Source organism: Cyanistes caeruleus, chromosome Z (assembly GCF_971803275.1).
Source record: "Cyanistes caeruleus chromosome Z, bCyaCae1.hap1.1, whole genome shotgun sequence".
Lineage (NCBI taxonomy): Eukaryota > Metazoa > Chordata > Aves > Passeriformes > Paridae > Cyanistes > Cyanistes caeruleus.
Window position 1 is genome coordinate 35,833,261 of NC_141732.1, and position 16,060 is coordinate 35,849,320.

At 41.0% G+C, this 16,060-nt stretch overlaps 2 long non-coding RNA genes across 2 annotated transcripts in view; one reads left to right on the top strand and one right to left on the bottom strand.

Moving 5' to 3' along the window:
* The window catches only part of LOC147648352 (uncharacterized), a 61,595-nt gene that overhangs the window by 6,943 nt on the left and 38,592 nt on the right, over window positions 1-16,060 (bottom strand). The window lies entirely within an intron of this gene.
* The window catches only part of LOC147648353 (uncharacterized), a 30,506-nt gene continuing 18,044 nt past the window's right edge, over window positions 3,599-16,060 (top strand). The window contains exon 1 of the long non-coding RNA XR_015280201.1: window positions 3,599-3,691. This is a non-coding gene — a long non-coding RNA (uncharacterized LOC147648353). The remainder of the gene's footprint in view (window positions 3,692-16,060) is intronic.

Here is a 16,060-nt window from a genome sequence, read left to right on the forward strand (position 1 = left end):
CCAAAATCCCTTGTGATTTATGTATCCCTTATCTCCCTGGTATCTATTCTGTAGACTCAATTATTTATCCTTCATTATGCCAACCCCCAGAATCAACACAGGCTGGGATAAAGAGATGGAGAGCAGCCCTGTGAGAAGGCCCTGTGGGTGCTGCTGGGTGAGAGGCTGGACATGACCCAGCCATGGGCACTCCCAGCCCAGAGAGCCAAACGTGTCCTGGGCTGCATCCAAAGCAGCGTGGGCAGCAGGGGAGAGAGGGGATTCTGTCCCTCTGCTCTGCTCTGGTGAGAGCCACCTAGAACCCTGCATCCAGCTCTGGGGGCCCAGCACAGGAAGGAGATGGAACTGCTGGAGTGAATCCAGATGAGTCCATGAAGATGATCTGAGGGATAGAGCACCTCTCATATAAAGAAAGGCTGGGAGAATTGAGTTTGTTCAGCCTAGAGAAGAGAAGGCTTCAGGGTGACCTACCTGTGGCCTTCCAGTATCTGAAGGGAGCCTGCAGCAAAGACAGAGGGGGACTTTTTGCAAGGGCATATTTAGATTATGTATGAGGTAAAAGTTCTTTGCTGAGAGGATGGTAAGGCACTGTAACAAGTTACCCAGATAAGCTGTGGATACCCCATCCCTAGAAGTGTTCAAGGCCATGTTGGATGGGGCTGTGAGAATCCTGGAGGAAGGTGTCCCTGCCCATGGCAGGGAGGTTGGAATGAGATGATCTTTAAGGTGCCTTCTATTAGGAATATATAAAAGCAAAGTACTGAGAGAAAGACAATCCACCCTGTGAAAGCAGCTCAGCCTTAGACAGAGAAAATATATCCCTGCCATGCACTTGTCTTTGCCTTGAAGGCTGAAACTCCTCCATTGATCGCCCTACCCCACTCACTGCTCTCACCTAATCATTAGAGAGTAACCCAACATAAAGTGAATGTCCTTCTGCTGATGAGTAATGATTTCACTGCTTCCCAAATTATCTCAGCTGAGGTTGTCCAAACCAAATAGAGCAGAGCTACACATTCTCTTTGTGGGCCTGGAAGAGCCACACATTGAAAATGATAATGAATCTTGAGATGATTACAAACCGCATGATAAATTTTTTGGTAGATGACACATCCAATGCACTAGAATTCTCTATCAGAGTCTGCAGCCAAAATAATATTTGGACTGTTGATACAGAGTAACACTTTCCCTTCCCTCTGTTTCTTAGAAATTAGATAGCCAAATGATGAATCAAGTGCTACTTAGCATGGCAAAAAGTAACATATTTGGCACAATAACAAGAATAAGGATTAGAATTTTTCTACTACTGATGGAGCTACACTGATGTCATGTCATTATAGAAATTTAATGCTTTGGTTAACTATGAGATATACCTTGTTCTTTTCTAGTTGCTTCCAAGACGGTCATTGAGAACTTATTAGCAGTTTTCAGGGATGGTGGAAAATTGGTCTGTGAGTTGGCATGTTATTTCCATTCCATTCCACTAGACATGTAATTCCAATTTCTGAACTAGAAAGAGATCCAACACTTGCTTTCTTCCATTAATTATTTTCAGGTCAACTGGAAAACAGAAGAAAACCCACTGTTGAACAGGTATTTTCTGTACTTTTTTTGGTAGGGAGATATTGAGAAGTTAGTTTCTCTGAATCTGAGGAAATGAATCTTCAGAGCTGTCTCCATGCAGAAGTTGATGCTTAGAAACATAAAGTTGCAAACTTTTGGTGACCTACAAAAACATAAAACCCTATTACTTGTCTTAAAGTTGGATATTTAAGCTTAATTTTAAACTCTCTAAGATGAAGCTGCACTTCATGTGCACAAAGAACAACTGCAGGAGGAAATGGAATGGAGAGCCTGCTGCAAAACAGTTTCCACCTACAGAAAAACCAAGCCCTTTGTCTGGAATAGCAGTCTTTACAGGGAATTACTGTGCTATAGCAAGGTATATTCGGCAATTCTTATAGAGGGATTGAACTACCTGAAAGGAATTGCACAGAGTTATTGCTTTGAAGAGCAATGGCAATGCAAGCTTAATATTAACATTTATCCAAAATGTAAGTTCTCTGAAAATAGCATAGTTAATACCTTGCATAGTTTTCTAAAGAAATGACTACCTGGAAAAACCATTGAACCAAAAATCTTCAAACCAGTAAAATTTTCAGAATGTTACTGTGACTCATGTCAACTTCTACAGCATAAATGGAGGACTGGACAACCCCTGCAGAGACTGGAACAGAAACAACCTACAAGCCACATAAAAGGCATAAGAGTAATTTGCAAAGTGAAAGAGAAAAAGGATTTCTTATCCTTGCTGGGTAGAACAAAAAGTCATAGTTTAATAATTCAGCAGGAAAACTTTTATTGGACCCTAGAAAAAATGTTCTTAATAGGAGTTGATGTAGGGTCCTTCAGAACACATTATACATATGTCGTGGTTTTAAACCAGTAACTGAAAAAAAATTACTTATTTCTTGCTGTGAGATATGGATTAGAACAAGAGCAAAACAGGCACAAAACTTAAAAGGAATAAAGAAAGTTTATTAACAAACTACAATAATAAGAACACCAGAATAAACTTCCAGAAAACCTCTTGTTATCCCCTACTACTCACTATTCTTTTGTTTACATGACAACAGAGACAAAAACTTTAGAACTTTGATGGTTAAAACAGTCTCAATTCTTGCTACAGTCTTTTCACCAGTCTTTGTAGAGAAACAGAAGTTTCTTCCTGTTAATTTATGGAGTTTCTCACAAGAAAACTACTTCTGTTATAGTTTCTAATTGCTCTAATGTCAGCTGCCCAGAACTGCTGTTATCAGAGTTCACTCCTCCCATTTTCACATCACTCTGAGGTGTGTATGGGCCACGAGTCTAGAGATGTCATTTTAAGGACGAGTTATTCAAAGGCAAAAAGTCTTCATCTGTTTCTGTGAGCTCCACCAGAAAACAGTTTTCTCATTGACTCTCAAGGCTTCAAATCTTCCAGCACTTCACTGTACCATAATTACTCTACTTTTTACTCAAATTTACACTTTGAACACTTTATTCCTCCCTACATACTTTATCATGAATTAAAGGAGTTCTTTTCAGGATTTCATTGTCCATCTCCATAGTTTTAACAGAAAGATATTTAAGCTTAATTAAAGCATCTTCTTATTCTGTACATTTTCTGAAGATTTTCTTTCCTGTCACTGGTAGTTTATAAAGTCTCTTTTCATGTTGATCACTCTCTTTTTCTCTCTCTGGATAAAAAGATTAATCTGCAAGTCTCATCTGGGTAATGAAAGAGTTAAAATCTTGTCCAGGCTTTTGTAGATGGTTTGGAGATCTCTGCCGAACAGGAGCTGGAGCTGTCTGCGATGGAAGGTTTTTCATAGCTGCTCTAGAAAGTGTAGTCGCTGTCTTTGCTTGCTGCAGGTCCAGAGCCTCTCTCCTTCTTCACTCAGCAGTTTCTAGTGAATTTAGTTACAGCAAAACTTGCAGCCGAGCCATAGATCAGCCCGGCCCAGCCCGGCCAGAGCCCGGGGACAACCTTCCGCAGGCCCCCCCATCTCCCGGCCGGGAGCCGCTGGGCCCAGCCCAGCCCCCGTCTGGCCGCATGGCCTGGGCAGGGATGGGAGGCCTGGAGCTCCGCCACCCTTCACAGCCAGGAAACAAAGAGCCCCCAAGTACCCTGACTTTACATCTTAAGGTAGGGTTCACAAGTTGATCTCCCTTTTCAATGGTTAAAATTGCTGTCAATCCCCAGTAATGACCAATAATTGGTCAGGAGAAGAGACTCCTTTCAGTCCCCAGCAGCTTTAACTTCCTTAGCTCTCACAACTACCTTAAAGGTAAAGTCACCTCATGACAACATAGATTTGAATCCTCACTTTTTTCAGTATAAATGTAGCTACATTTGTCCTGAAGCATTGCTTGGTGTGATCCAGGCAACTTCTCAGGGCCCATCTCGTCATCTAGCTCTACAGCACGAAAAGGCACTTGGCTTTGGTTCAACTCCAAGGAACTTCTTCTCGGCTGTTTCTCACCACTCACCCCCATGTCTTTCCAGGGCATAGTGTTATGATTACAATGATGGTGTGAGGAAACAAAATATACCACCTTGTTTCACTTGCTGTCTTGTGACAGAAAGCATAAACCTGCTAGAGTTTACTTGCTGTGCTACAGTTGTCTTCCACATATAAACTGCAAATACACCTAAGCAGGATTTCCATGAAGGTGGCAAGCAGCATTTGGCTTCAAGGAGCCCTGCAATGACACTATGGTGCCTAGAGTGGTGTCCAGATGATGCTGGAATATAATTGCACGCTGATAGCTGGTAGTAGCAGAGGTCCACAGAGCCTTTTCAGATGCACAGGAATAACAAGCCATTTGAGCAGATGGTGGCCCAGTATTCAAGTGTCAAACATTGTGCTGCATTGTGTTGAGAAGTGAGCAGACATGGTATCACAGGTAGGAAATAATTGCATATGTGTAGGGGTGTGTAAGACAGACTCTAATTTGTCTTTTGAACACACAGGCAAAAACCTGAGAGCTACTATCCACCGTCAGGACAGGCTGGTTATAAACTTGGCAGCAGCTGGACTAAAGAAAAGAGGCACATTCCAAATCACCCAATGAGTTCAAAGACATCAGACAGCACCATCAGTTAGGAGGCTTATTATACATTATGTTTCTGCAGGTAGACCTTTGAATTGAGAAAATCAGGTGCTAGAGTCTCCATAAAGGAGACCTCTTGCCAAAAGAGGTCCCTGAAAAGAGGTGGTTTTAGAAAGAAAACAGGGGATGAGAAAGGAAGAAGCTAAAGTGCCTAGTTGGATGAAAGATCCTGAAAGTGGTGGAGGATTCTAGAGATCAGAGAGACAGCTGGATAAAAATGAAGTTAAATGGCCACAGTCCTCAGCTGCTGGTGCCAAAGTTAGGAAGTTCTGTGTAGTAGTACAGCACAAAGCAACACGACTTTCTGCCTGACTATCCTGTACTAACAAAAACCGCACTGCAGGGAGAGCAGTTGAGACCTCACAAATGTAATGCCAAAGAGCAAATAATGTCCATGTAAGATATCAAAAAGAGTAAAAGCTCTAATCTTTGTGGTTTTTAAATAAATCCCAATATCCAGATCCATTACTTGTCACTCACTCTATCTTTCTGTGACACTAAACACCAGAGCAGACTCACTGCACCTTTGCTGACGACAACTCCCAGTTGCAATGAAGGAGGCCTGATGTTACACAGTTTAGCACTTGATGCTGGAGTAGGTACCTTGCTGGCTGCCCATTCCTTCCCTGCAGTTCAGACTTTACAGTGAAAAATTCCAGACCGACTATTATCATGGAAGAAATGGAGGAATGTTTTATGTGCTCAAAGAAGTACAACCACAGGAATATATTCCTGTGTTATACAGGGAAGAACATGCTTTGTTCCTGTAAATATTTTTGGATATTAGCAGTGCAGTTCCCTGCACAGTAAGAAGGCAACCATATATATCACAGAATGTTTGAAACGATCACTCAGATCAGAGATAGTAAATAGCTATTTTTCTCTGCCTTGCGACTGATAATAAATCAATTTGCTGTTTGCTTTCCCAGCTTCACATCATCTGGTGTTTGGCAGAATATGGCACATGCTCGCTGCACTAAATAGCCATAAGGTAATTCAGAGGGAAGCTCAACAGGTACACACACTTTACAGTCTCATAACACACTTGGCAAAAGCTGTAGCATTACAGAATCTGAAAGGCTATCTAAAAAGTAACAGACATTATCAATAAACTGTGTAAGGCTTTGACTTTAGGACTTTTATTATTTACAGTCTACCTATAATATGAGTGTTTAGCCCCTCAAATCACTGTATTCTGTGGGAGCGTAACATTAACCTTGACATAAACAAAGGAAGGTGTGATCAATGGTTTTAAGGACAACACTGGTACTCATTTCTTCACTAAGTGGAGAGGAGAGGGATAACACATTAATATATTACACATTAATATAACATTAATGCATTTCTTACAAAGCACCGGACGCTCATGTCTATATCTGTTTGTCCTGCATTGCAGTGAGATGTAATCAACAGTCTTAAATGTACACTAAGATTCTATATTCAGAAGCAATAACTAAGACTTCCTCTTTGCAAATGACAGACCAACATTAATGCTTTACTGTGAAACTGAAGTACAATATACATGACATTCCAAAGTGATATTTGATTATGTTTCCTAGCCATTTTAGTGGAAATGGAATGACAATAATGCTTCATCATCATCATCAAAAGATTCACGAATAAGGTTTTAGAAATATCTTTATTTGTGATAAGTACCTCTCCTTGTACTAAAAGATACTGAAAAATAAATGATTGTTTAATATTCTGAAGCCTTGAATTGCAACAGTAAGTTATTCTGCAGCCTTATTTTTTTTTCCTTTTTCTTTTTGTGGAGGAAAACTATTGTTCATCATTCTTTAAAGTTCAAGCATTACACACTACAAGATCAAGATTAAGTGCATGCAGAAGGGTGTTTTTTAAAGGATATTGCAAAGCCAACTGTAAGCAAATTAATGCAAAAACAACAGGAAATTTCTTCATAATCTTGGATAATTTATCCAAGAGCCAAACGACTCTTTAGACAGTAAGCATAACCTATCCATCTCTGTGGAAAAAAAGTTCCACTAGGACAGGGTCGAGACACTAAAGTGAGAATAAAGGAGCCCTGCAGAAAAGAGAATCAAAGACAGGATAACATGTCCATCCACACTTTCCAAAGCAAGGACTTCTTTTAAGTCATGGAGGCAATAATAGCTCTATGGACAATAAAAGCATAAAACAGGTAGTGCCTACTAGGTTGAAAACTGCATCTGTACTTGGCAGGGCTTTTTCTGGTGAAGGTAACACTACTTGGCTGCAACTCACCTGCCGTTTAAGGGCAGTGTTGCCAAGCAGGAGGTCTTCCAGGCTTCTTACAGCACACTGACTGGTACAGAGCTTTGAAATATCAGCTTCTGATACTCCTACATATTCATACAAAGCCTCTCTAGAGTACCTCAAGCCTGTGTCTCATTTCATGAAGTAAGCATCAGTGAAAACAGAAATATCAAATGTATGTGTTTAATGCCCTCAGAAATACTGGAATGACCTGCCATTGTATCCTCTTACCCTAAAGTGCATTTTTTGGGAAGTGCTTAAAGGCAGAAGGGCAGAGTAAGTTTTGCCACTTGCTGGTACTGAATGCTTTGAGCTGTAGCACAAACACAGCTGCATAGGTGAACACAAGAAAGACCATCTGTTTTCCAGGCACAAAGCTGCTTCCACTTTTTACTTACACGGCTGATTCTGGCTGAAGACACAGTAACAAACATTTTAATTAAAAAAAAAAAAAAAATCTTTTAAGTAAGGCAGTTATCCTTTAAACACAGTGGAAAATTTCTGTAGAGCTGCTATAGCAGGGGCAGGTGAGGCAAAGTGCTGTACCCTCTACAGTAAAAATAAGGTCTCCTAGTCACTGTGTACTTTGAAAACCTTGGCTTTCCAAACCTAGGTTAACTCTAGTACCCTGGGTGATGAGGAAAAATCCAAACAAATCTGATGATAATAATAATAACGATGATCACGATGACAACAGCAATAATAATGCTTCCAAAAGCAACAAAAAAACCAAAACAAAACAAACAAATAATCCTAGCAAACAATGCAAAACCCTTTCCCCTGCAGTTCTAAGAGTATCTGAGCTTTTCCTTGTAGCATTTGCAGACTCAGAGGTTCATGTTTATCTGAGTCATGAGAATCTGAAATAAATTTTGCATTCAGATAATTAAAGTTATATTGTATAACTGATCCAGTTACAGACAAAAGAAGAGGGAAAAAGGAAAATTGCTGAGAGAAAATTCCTCACCTATTAACCTTTTATAGCTCTTTTTAAAAATTAAATAATTTATAAGCAGGGAGCAGGGAAATACAATGTATCATGACTGTATTATTTGTATACCTGTCTAAATACAGAATTACTATGCCTTTCTCTTGAACACTTTATTTGAGGAGAGCAGCATACATTTGCTAAGAAACAAAAGAAGCAATTTCTTTGGCACTGACCTTGTGCAAAATGCTCAGCTACAGCAAGCATCTGGTTCTAATATGCAAGTTAAATCCCTTTAAGGTATGAACCAAGCATACAAAATGCATCTTAGGCTCAAGTTTTTACATACCTCTTCCTTGCTCTCAGTGTCACACACAGAAGAAAGCAAAATAAAACAAAACAAAACAAAACAAAACAAAAAAATAACACCAGAAAAGAACTTTTAGGCCTTCCAAATGGGTGAAAGGCTGGTGAGAAAAGGAGGTATTTTCCAGAGGTAGTACAGAGAGAACTTGCATTGTGACAGCATTCTCATGCCTGAAGGGAGGGTAGTGTTGGTGCTCCAGAACAGGCCTGTCTGCAGATGGACAGTACAGCAGACAGTGCAAGGCTCTTCAGAAAAGCCTTACTCTGGGGACACTCTGAGATCCATTTCTGCCCTTTTCTGCTATTGCTGGTGACATAGGCCATCCTGTTGACCTCAGCAGTGCTGCCTGCAGCAGCTGAGGATACACTGAACAAGATACCATCATCCTTCAATGTCAGCAATCTTTTCTGCTTAAAAGACTGATGAGGAGAAGTGCAGGTGTTCAGCTATATGCAGTTCTTCCATCAGCACTGAAAGAAGATGGTGAGGCCAATGTTTCTTGAAACTGAAAGGAAATTAGTGAAAGTATCTGAAGACTGTACAGATTTGAAAGTTCTGCTGGCATTTTTTTGTGGCAATGGTCCCTACTTGAGACACGGTCTCAAGTGGCAGTCACATTGTTGTGTCTCCCCTCCATGTTATGTCTCCATGTCCTCTCCCCTCATGATTATGCTGCAATCATTGGTGGTATAACAACAACTCCTCATACTCATACTCATAGGTACAGTTGGTGATTATGAGCACATAGGACAAGTTTCATTTTTTGGACAAAGTTTTTGAGATTAGTTTTGTAGCATTGGTAGCTAAAGTCATCTAGTTTTTATTAGCAATCAGCATGACTGAGGTATATATTGTTGGCAAAATTTGACAAAAAGTGCTCATTTTGGCTGCTATTCTATTTTGGGGAGTACCACTTGGGGTCATTTATGCCAAAAAGGTTTAGACTGTGTATACATTCTTCCAAGGAGATATGTCTACTTGGCCTTCATCCATATGAACCCCACTTTTAGTTTTCAGACCCAGACCTAAGCAGCTATGTCCTACATACCCCCTCCTTCCTTTTCACTAGTCAAATCCTTCTGGAAGGTGCCACACCATCTGGGATGGGTCCTCTGTCTACCCCTTCTCAGTCCAAGAGAAGATATCATTAATAAGGTGACCATCATATGATTCAGGGTCTTCCTGACAGCAATACCAGTGTTCCTAGAAAAGAATTAAAATTCTCAATGTGAGCCAAGTTCCAGAATCAAAATGAAAATTGAATAGACCTGCCCATGATAACCAGTTTTGTTTTGCTTTGCTTGAAATACAGCTTACTTTGCAAGCAGGAAAAACATGAGGTAAGTATGTTTATTTCTGTTGTACTTGTCATGTAATGCAGTGCTGGGGATCTCTGGGGAGTGAAGCTGTGACCTCAGTCACCTAATGGGAGCAGAGTCCTCCTTCTAGCCATTAGCTCAGCCAATTGAGCTGGTGCCATGCCAGAGTACACGCTTCACCCGGGGCTGTTAAATAACAAATGGGAAACAAACTACCATGTCTTTTTGCTGTAGTTCATTTGGAGAAAGAGAAAACAAATTAAGGCTCTAAGGCCTTTAGCTGACGACAAAGAATTCCATGTTTTAAATTTCCAAAAGAGTCTTTATCTTGAACTCTGCTACTCAAAATAACACTGCAGGTGGAAGAAAAAAAAAAAGCAGCACAAATAACCCTCAATCAGCCAAGATGTTGCCTTCCTACATTGTGTTTATCATTCTCCCAGGAATTTCTTTACTTTTTTATAGGTAGAGCAGAGCTCACAAGGGACTCACCCACAAAGATGAAACAACAAAAGCACTTCTTCCACTTGATTATAACCTGTGCACAAACTGATAACTTCCCAGCTCATCTGGCTTGTGTCTTGCCATTGGTTATTTAACATGATACAGAGGCAATATCTCAGCCATCAAGGGATATTCTTTACTGATTGCTAGTTCATGTATCTTCAGCAATTCAGTTCTGGGAGAGTCAAGGCATTTGCTGGCAGCAGTAAAAGGCACCTTTTTTTCTGCCCTTCTGTGACTTACTGAGTGAGGTCAAAATCCATGCCAGAGCCTTGAGACAATCACTGCCACCCAGACTAGAGATCATCATTATAATTGCCTGTCAGTACTATGATAACTATCTGATTCTAATTCTTACAAACTAAAATGTTTTCTTGCTGTTAAGGTAGAGTGTTTTGCTAGGCTGTAACCAGTGCTGGTAATGGCTTACTCTTTCATTGAAGGCTTACTCTTTCATCTAGCTCATTTACTAGGTGCTTTCCATATCACCTAAAGGGCTGTTTGCATTAAATTGTTTCAGAAGAATTGGCAAGATAGGACAAGGAACTGAGCTGCTCCACTGAAATATATGGTATGAAGTAAAGAAATACCAGAAGGAGGCAAATTCACATTTTGAGGGCACTTACTTTTCCCAAGTGCTCCAGAACTGATATCTGAACTTGGATGTAGTAGGATGGGGCAGCCACATGTCAGAAGCCTAGACCTCTAATCACAGAAACCTACACAAGCCACAGCCAACATTGTCTCACTGCAGGAGGTTCTGCTAATAGAGTATACTGAAATGAAGAGCTCTACCCTCTGTGTTCTCACCTGCACCAGCCTGCAATTCCCAGAGTGCACTGAGCCAAACACCTGATGATTGCAGTCAGCAAGGGAGAAGGGAGCACCCCTGATGCATGCTGTATCATCACCTGATAGAGGATCGTTGTCAAAACCAACACATTCCCTCTCTACTCTTTATTTTTTTCATCTTTTTCATTTTATCTGTAGTACTGGGGTTATAGTGTCATGTGGCCATGGAGAACTGGGCCTAAGTGAAAGGCCTTAAAGAAAGTGGAGGGATACTGAAACACAGCAAAGTCCAGTCTCAAGCAAAATGCTGCTTCCCAGGGACAAGCAGCAGCAGCAGGATGCATGGATGTAGCTCACAGCTACAAGTGGGCAGCCACTGAGGTGAAGAATAATCATGGAGCTAAAGGCATAGCTCAGACCACCATCACAATTGGCATTAAAGAGGAGCAGACCAAAGAATAGCCTGCATAGGATGCCTGGAAAGCAATGGAGTTGTAGAGACTCCATCTTACAACAAGCTGAGCATTGCACAGGTTCGTGTGCTGGAAACATGGCTAAGAGCCACTGAGGCTGACAAAAAGGCTGCTAACAGAAGAATAGGGGGGATGTTTCCTCAGCCCACTAAGTTAATTCTCCCAGGAATGTAGGTCTGGGATGGGGCATAACTCAGTTTTCTGGGAAACCTGTTCTAAAGACAATCTGCAGGAGATTATATCTGTCCTATTTCTATCCTTATGAATCCACTGATGTTTAGGCTAGCTTTTGCAGGTAGGACACTGTTATGGTGTCCTCTGCACATCCAAAAGAGTAAAAGCATTGGTATCAAAGTGAGAAACTGTGGCTAAAATAAAGTCAAGGTCTAATTTATACTCCAGAGGTTGCTACATCAGGAGAAGAATGTCCAGGCTGGTGTCACCTCACTCCATATCTTTTCTCAGAATGTATTCTGAGTCAGAATGAGTCCATGGCTTGCGTCAGCAGTTGTGATGATGAGAAATTGTTAACACAGTTATGTTAGTAAAAAACCTTTAGGATGTGTTTAATGTAAAGACAAGATACTTTTCTCTTCCATTTTATTAGATTGAGTTTCCCTTCTTATAGCAAAGTGCAGCTGTTTCCTCTACTGAAAAAAAAAAAAAAAAAAAAAGTTAAATCAGACAATCAATTTAAAAATAGAAACTGCTGTCCTACTGTTTTAGGGGAACTTCGCTCAGAATGTACTATTTTAGTATTGATTTTTTATATTTTTTGTTGGGATAGGATATATGATTTTGAAACGCTTTATTTTTGTCTCATACATTCAGCAGTGAGGGTAGAGATGAATCATGCAACCCACTGGTAATTCTTTGTCTTCAGTCACAGGATCATTTAGTACCTGTGAGGGTTACTACTTCCTTCTACGAGAATCAGGATTCAGAATCTGCTAAATGTACAAAGTGCTGAGAAGTTGCCTAGGATGACCCAGCATTATGCAAAAACCTCTTCCAATTCCTGTGTTTCTTCCTTAGGGGAAGCCAAATTGAATTCTAAAGTGTATTTGGTTAACACTGAGAACCGTACAGAGTACAGAGTACAGCTTTAGAAAAAAATCAGAACATAAACAGCAATGAGCCAAGTTTCACAACAGACTACAAAGACAAATATCTGCTGCTGGACAAAATCACAACTAGATTTGAAATTCTCTTTTTCAATACTCAGTTAAGAAAAGGTAGTGTCTGGAATTGATCTAGTCTCTAGTCTTCTGCCAGGGTCAAGGTCAGTTCTGGGCAGAAGGACCTAACTGGGATCAGATCACTCTGTAAAGCACCAGGGGAAGACCTTCCATATCCCTTATGCAGACCCCAGCCCCAGCTTCTCCAGTAATAGGTGTATTTGGGGCCGCATCAATTATTTGCCACATCTCCCCTGCCCTGGATGGTGAGTTGTCTCCTGAGATTTGTGCTTGAATAACATTGGGTCCCATCACAGATCACTGCCATCCAGAGAGTTTATTCAACAGATATATCATAGATCCAACCTTTCCTTAAATATTTTTTAGTATTTAGCTGAATTTGCCTTTACTTTCAATCTCCCTGTTTCTTTTTTTTTTTATTTCTTTTCCAAAAAGTAGTTTTCTTATCACTAGAATCAGTGCAAGTCATCAGCTACGAACTCTGCCTAGAAATCTTCATGCATTGAACATCACACCTTGTGCAGCAGTATGATGTACAACTGATCTGCTACCTGATTCTCTGCTTGCTATTACAAGCCTACGCACACAGAGAGAGAAAGATATTTCATGCAGATATCACAGTTTAGGGAGGGAGGAATTGTCAAAGAAAAGTAAGCAGCAGAAAATACACAGAAACCAGAGCTTGGGTTCCCAACATGATGGTGCTCTGAGTGCAGACTGAGGTCACATTACCAAGGTGAGCCCTCACATTGCCATCCACAGTCTTCTCTGCCAAGGCAACCTGAGGTACACACAAGATAAATCCCATATGGGTCCTTAGCATCCCCAAAGAGAATTAATCTCTTCATGGCCTGATGGGGCAAAGAGGAAAGGAGAACATCATTCACCCACTTGTTTGGTACGGCATCTACATGGAGTTATATCTGTAAGACCCTGGTTTGAACCACAGGGGAAGAATGTGAGGAGTCAGCTTGGCTTCTTGACATGAACAGAAGCTGCTTGGACTCCCACTGCCACAAATGAGGCCCAAGGGAACTCAGTGAAGAAACCTGCAACCATCTGAGTCTATGCAGTCATGCTTGTCAGACTGCTTCCACTGTCCACAGTGAATGGGCTAATGAGGACATCCCAGTGACAGGACATCTCTGAGTGTGCCATTTAACAAGACATAGAAAGTTGTCCATAAGGAGTAAACCGGTTACTTGCTTGTTAAGGGCTGAAAAGCTCATACAAGAGTACAGTGAAGAATCCTGGAGCCCAGGAAGGTGAAATTTTAATGATCCTGTTCCTACTGGCCAGCCAGAGGAGAGGAGTTTTGCGAAGAGGGACTCCAAATGACATCTTTATGTCAGTAAGATGAAACTAGTTTTTCAAAGTGAATGCCAGCTTGCTGTGTAAACATAGTTATTTGGCCAAACTGTTTCCTGGGCCATGCAGGCTCTCTGGAAAGGCAGTGCAAAGCAGCAGAGGTCCTGGTGCCTAAAGTGGGGAAAACCACAGCTTTTGTCCTGCAGATAAGCCCTCAGCTGATGACTAGTGTCCCAAACCCGTACAAAAGTGAGCTCAGTCATGGGAGATGGGTGGTTGGGCACTCAAGGAGGCAGCTATGGACACCTTCCCCACATCAGACAACATGGACGCAGAATTGAGCCTTTCTGGCCAGGAAGAGTCAAGACAATGGACTGTTTGGGCAGGTCTTACTGGTGCTCCTGATGTCTGTGATTTTACTCTGTACTTATTATTTTATTTATCCTATCACTATCACAGGTAGAAGATGAGGTTGTCCTGCAGCCTTTAATCTTAGAATCTCACAGAAGGCAATATTCCTTTCCTTCCATGTCTGTCATGTTTGCCACCTTCCCTACCTTCATCTTTGTTTCTGTGGCTTCAGCAAGATGAATTGACTGGAGCCCAAACAAAGGCTTAGAGGTAAACATCAGAACTGATACTCGCTCAGGATTTCTGAAGGCTTTTATCAGGGCTATTAGAGCAGTAGAAGTGAGGTGCATAGGTCTTATCATAGATTAAAACATGGTTAATAGGTAGGAAATGAACAGCATACAAGACCAGGCATTTTTCAGCAAGAAAGCAGGGTGTTGTCAGGAGAAGCATTAGGGCCACTGTGCTTCAGCATGCTTTGTAATGACCCAGAAGAGAGGAGGGACTAGTTAGGTGGCAGATTCCCTGATGATGCACTATGATTTAGATTAGTGAGGCATGGAGCGCCTTATGAAAAACATCAGAAAGCCCCTGGTGAAAATGACTACTTGGCTACCCAATTGTAGTTAATTTTCAATTTAGGGAAGGGCATTGCAAATTGGCAGTGCACAATGAAAGAAACAACTGAAGCAACCTGAATATACTGGTGGGTTCTGAGTTAGTCACAACCACCAGTCCTGCCCAGCCAGACAAAGATAGAAAAGGAGTAGTTTTCCCTGTGGATATTCATTTTGGAGAAAGAGGGAAAAACCACATATCTGGACATGTTCTGACATGTCAGGAACAGAGTAGTAAAAAATCCGAAAATTTGGATACAAACCCCATAGTCTAACCTTCACCTTGAAATTTTCATTGCGGTCTGGTCCCTTCATCTTGCCTGCTCAGATCTGGTGTCTTCCAACATCTGCTATTGCTACAGCTATATGTGGACTACAGATACCTTTGTTTTTTCCTTTCTTTCTTTTAGTACATAAAATTTCTGCCTTAATTTTAGTACTTTATTACCAAGGAATGTCTTGAGGTTTTTTTAGGCCTTTGCCTCCATAGTTCATGCTTACCAGCTATAGCTATAACAGAAAATAAACTGAGAATCTTTATTTTCCAATAATTTTTGCCTTTAAGGCCAAGACAAAAATACTATTTAGCATCTGTGCAGAGTCTGTCCATTTCACACTCTAATGGCCTAGTACAGACACTGGCTGTCTTGAAAGCTTCATGTTTCTGATCTACAGCAAATAATTTATTATTGCCCTTGGTATCCTTGGCTATTTGCACTTGAAATTTCCTTTTATCCTGCTTCCTCTGGCAGGTAAGACACAAGTAGAAGAATAGTTTCCACTCCATTAGCATTACAAGAACTAGATTTCCATTTCTTAAACAATATTTTTGGTATGAATATATCACTACTCTTTGCCATTTCACCAGAGTGCTTTCTGTTTCCTCTTTTGCCTTCTGAGTGATACATCTTTCCTGTGACTCTGTGTCAATCAAAGGCTGCTACTACTACAGATGCGTGCTGTGGCTTAATATATGTGCTCCAATGGGAGTTATAAGTAATATGCAAAAATATGTTACATGCAAAATCCATTTTCTCCCATCTCAAAATCAGTTCCAAAATACTGTGGGAAAGGTGCTGCGGTGCACAGTCAGATACACTAAATTTCCTGAAACATTCATCACCCGCTGCAGACAAGTGCTTTTGTAGACCTTTCCCCTTGAGAAATCTCTGCTGCCTAGAATCCCAAACCAAATACTTAGGCATCAGGCTACATTCTGGGCAGAACTGGCTCATCACATAATGATGAGCTCCAGATCTAGGCGTTCATCCAGGAACAGTCACACAG